General features: G+C 33.6%; 1 long non-coding RNA gene across 1 annotated transcript; it reads left to right on the top strand.

The window, feature by feature from the left end:
• Positions 1-1,857: 1,857 nt before the first annotated feature.
• Positions 1,858-2,903, top strand: LOC141621335 (uncharacterized). The gene is made up of 2 exons (XR_012532237.1): positions 1,858-2,513; positions 2,682-2,903. It is a non-coding gene; the product is annotated as an uncharacterized LOC141621335 (long non-coding RNA).
• The last annotated feature ends 1,092 nt before the right edge of the window (positions 2,904-3,995 follow it).

Below are 3,995 nucleotides of genomic sequence, written 5' to 3'. Positions count from 1 at the left end.
CGGCTAAACACCATCGCCTTGCAACCAGCGTCCAATGTCTTTGTCAACTACCTTATAAGACACCCAAAAAACCTGACAAAGCATTCCTAAAATGGCATTTTGTTCAATTGCCGACTACATTAAAACTACAGACCAAATTTCATCTAAAGATATTAAGAGCTAAGGCTATGGACCACATGACCACCATAGTAGCGGCAAAATGGGTACAAACTGACACGGCTTCCCATGAAATTTAGAACATGAGATACCTTATTTAAATTAAAATATACTCCCTCTTATTCTCTATATTGTTCCCTTTTGCTAAGGGCACAAAGATTAAGGAAAAGAATAAAATAGTAGTAAAAATATTGTGTGGGGTTTCGTGATAGGAGGGAGAGATGAATAATTAGGAGTTAAATAAAGAATGGTGGACCCAAAACATTAAGGAAAGTAATAAAATATGAGTAAAAGAGGTGGGTGGGGTTTGGTGATAGGAGAGAGGAATGAATAAAATAAGAGTAAAAGTTTCCAAAACAAGAAAGGGAAGAAAACCTGAATAATCCGTTTAAGGAAATAAGGAAGAAAATAATGAATGGGAGGGAGAATATTTTATATTTATAAAGTACGATTTTTTAGTAAAAAAAGTTGATTTAAAATTTAAATAAATGAAGGTAAAATTTGATATTGACTATAGCTAATTTTCGTTTCCCACCCAACTAATCAATCTCATCCGACATCTCATTCCTCTTCTAAAGAACATTATTCATCTCCAATTCAACTCATTTCCCCCCACTAAACTCCACTATAAAACAACATACAACATTCACCTTAAATTTAAGTTGATTCCGTTGGAATGTGTGTCCGAGACGTGTTCTTGAACACGTGTCGGATACGTGGCCAAATAAATAAAGAAAGTCAAACACAATTTATTGGTGTCCGACATGTTTTCGCATGTGTTCCGCGAGTGTGTATGTCCACACGGGGTATACGCTGGTTAAAAGCAGTGTCTGTGTCAATGATTAAAAGAGGAAAAAGAACGTTTTAGATTATTGCCTATTTACAAGTTAGTTTTGATGATTGATTCTTTTATTGTAACGCAATTAATACTAGGTGTAATTTCAAATTAGCCTCATCAAGTTTTTTTTTTTTTTAGTTTTTTTTTTTTGTCGCGTTATTTTCGGGTTGAGTGGTTTCAGATCGAGTCATTTCAAACCACAGCAGTTATGTGTCAACGTAGCTCATATCATGTACAGGTTAGGTGGGGTCAATTCATATTTAGGATCACATTAGAGTGTTGTAATTCTTGTCAATTTCTGAGCAAATTTTTGATATTCTATAAGATATCATAATGGTAAAGTAGTTTTGTTATGAGCAAAAAACTGCGGATCTAATAGTATTCTTGTTGTAGAAACTTTCGCTTTAAAAGCAGGCATTTTAATAGCTAAATATTTATGAATCTCAAAGTTAATTGTGGAAGGTGATAATTTATGTGTTATCAACTCAATCCGTAGTACTTGGCAAATTCTTTGGAAAATTTCTAGTATTATCAAGGATGTAAAATTAGATTTTCATTTCTTCGATGAAGTAATAATTAAGCATTACTTTCGTGAAGCCAAAAAAGTTGCTGATTTTATGGATTCTATTGCATTCATGTCCAATTCATTCGAGGTGGTTTGAAAGCCGATGACTTCAACTTACCTCACTCATTCGAAAGGATGAGATAAGTTGGTCCTACTCTACATGATCAATCTAGTTTTCTTACCTTATAAAAAAAAACAATTCAATCTCAAGTTAGGGTTTTTAAATCGGATCAATTTTATCAGATCTATTATCAAGCCCCATGCTCACTTCCCCTCACCCTCCCACCAACTTCAAATCACTCGGCTAAACACCATCCCCTTACAACTTAAGTCCAATGTCTTTCTCAACCAACTTATAAGACACCCTAAAAACCATACAAAGCATTTATAAAATGGCATTTTGTTCAATTGCCGACTACATTAAAACCACAAACCAAATTTCAACTAAAGTTATTACTTCCTCTCTTTCAGTCATTTGTTTACCTTTGATTTGGCACAAAGACCAAAAAGAGGAGAGATGACCATTTGTAGATAATAAACTGGTATTATTGAATGACAAGTGGATAATAGGCTATGGAGATGATCAAATCACCCTTTAAAATTATTTCCAATAGGTAAACAACTAACTGGAACGGAGAGAGTAAAAGTTAAGGTTATGGACCACATGAGCACAAGAGTTAGAAAAGAGAGAGCGCACGCGATGAGTCGACACTAGGCTATGGAAATAACGCATTCAAAAGTCACAAGTCATCATCTACAAACCACCACCAAAATTAGCTTATATACTCCGTAGATAGATAGTCAGTCATAGGCCTAACAATTGCACTAATTTAAACCAAAAGCCTAAAAAGAACACCCAACAAATCCCCAAGTAATGGAGCCGCCTAACATTCAAACCACAGACAGCTCAACAATGCCGTACGAAGACGCTCAAGACCAAATTGTTGATCAATGGTATTTCTTTTTTCTCTATTCCCTCTTTTATTTATATATAAATAAACTTTTCTTTCTCGTCAATAGTTATCATTGTTTGAAATTACGAGTAACTATTAACCAGAACGGAAGGAATATGTTTACATGTGTATTATTGATTAATAATTGAACCAATATGATTGTATGCAGTTGTTCATGTTTCTACGAATGCTTTGAAGGCTTCTTCGAGTTCATCTGCTGCAATTCTAACTCTAATTTTTAGTACATTATTATCTTTCAATTTATAATATATTTGTAATAACACATGTATCACCCTTTTTAATTCAAACAATTAATGTGAAATTCGATGCTAAATTTGTATTGTTATGAAGATTTCACCTTTAATAATGAACTTAAAACTTTGGAGAGACAGTCTTCAATATGTTGTGTTATTGAGAGACCACTTTTGTCGTGACGCAGTGATTAAATGATTAATATTAAGGGTTTGCTTGGGATGGGAGTAATTATTAAGGGAGTAATGGGAGCTAAAATAAGAAAAAATGGGAGGAGATTGGTGCTTTGTGATGGTTGTGGAGGTTGGAAAGAAGAGGTGAGGGAGGAACTATTACCTCTATATGGAGGTAATAATTACTTGGAGGGGGAGATGGGTAACAATTACTTCCTTAATGGATGACTATTACACTATATTTCTCCATTTCTATTTTCAAATCTCATCCCTTCTCTCCATTTTTTAGTTCGTTTTAGCTCTATTACTCTCATCCCAAGCAAGCCCTTAAGTGCAGACACTTTGGAGATAGTTGACTATATCGTTGAACTAAAAAGAGGACTACGTGAAACATTGAAGACTAGCTACAAATTTCAAGCTGTCTATGGCTGGAAATGTTAAGAAGTAAGGAAGATCAAAGATTCCAATTGAAAGTTACATCCATATTAAAGGAACGGCATCAAGTTTCAAAGAGAATTAACCGTTAATCTCGTAAATCAAAGCCGATTCAGTCTAACTACAAATTTTACAACAAATCAACACAAAATAATTATATTAGTTATATGGCCGTTAATTACTCTCTTCGTTTCCAATCATTTGTTTACTTTTTTTTTTTTATTCTATGTAAGGTGTATTTTAATCAAAGGCAAACAAATGATTGGACGAAAAAAGGAGTATTCACATTATGATATAATATTCGATATAAATCAAGCAAGTCGCGCATGGAAGCCACTTATTTTATTTACATGGTTTATAAGAGCATCTCCAATGGTTTGCTCTAAGGACTTGCTTGCAATTTTTATAAAATAGCAAGCAAGTAGCTTACCATTGGAGTGAGGAAAGATTGATGTAAATTTTTATGAAAGATTGTAGAAATTTTCTACAAGATGTAAACAGGTTTTAAAATTAAAAATAAAATAAAAAGCAAAATTTATAATTGGAGGAAAATTCTATTGTAGGACCTATAAAGCTAGAAAGTGTTGTAGCCAACCACTGGAGCGGTATGTAGTCGAAGAGCA

This window comes from Silene latifolia, chromosome X (genome assembly GCF_048544455.1).
Source record: "Silene latifolia isolate original U9 population chromosome X, ASM4854445v1, whole genome shotgun sequence".
In the NCBI taxonomy this organism is placed as follows: domain Eukaryota; kingdom Viridiplantae; phylum Streptophyta; class Magnoliopsida; order Caryophyllales; family Caryophyllaceae; genus Silene; species Silene latifolia.
The sequence above is the reverse complement of the archived record's forward strand: the minus strand, read 5'-3'. Positions and strand labels throughout refer to the sequence as shown.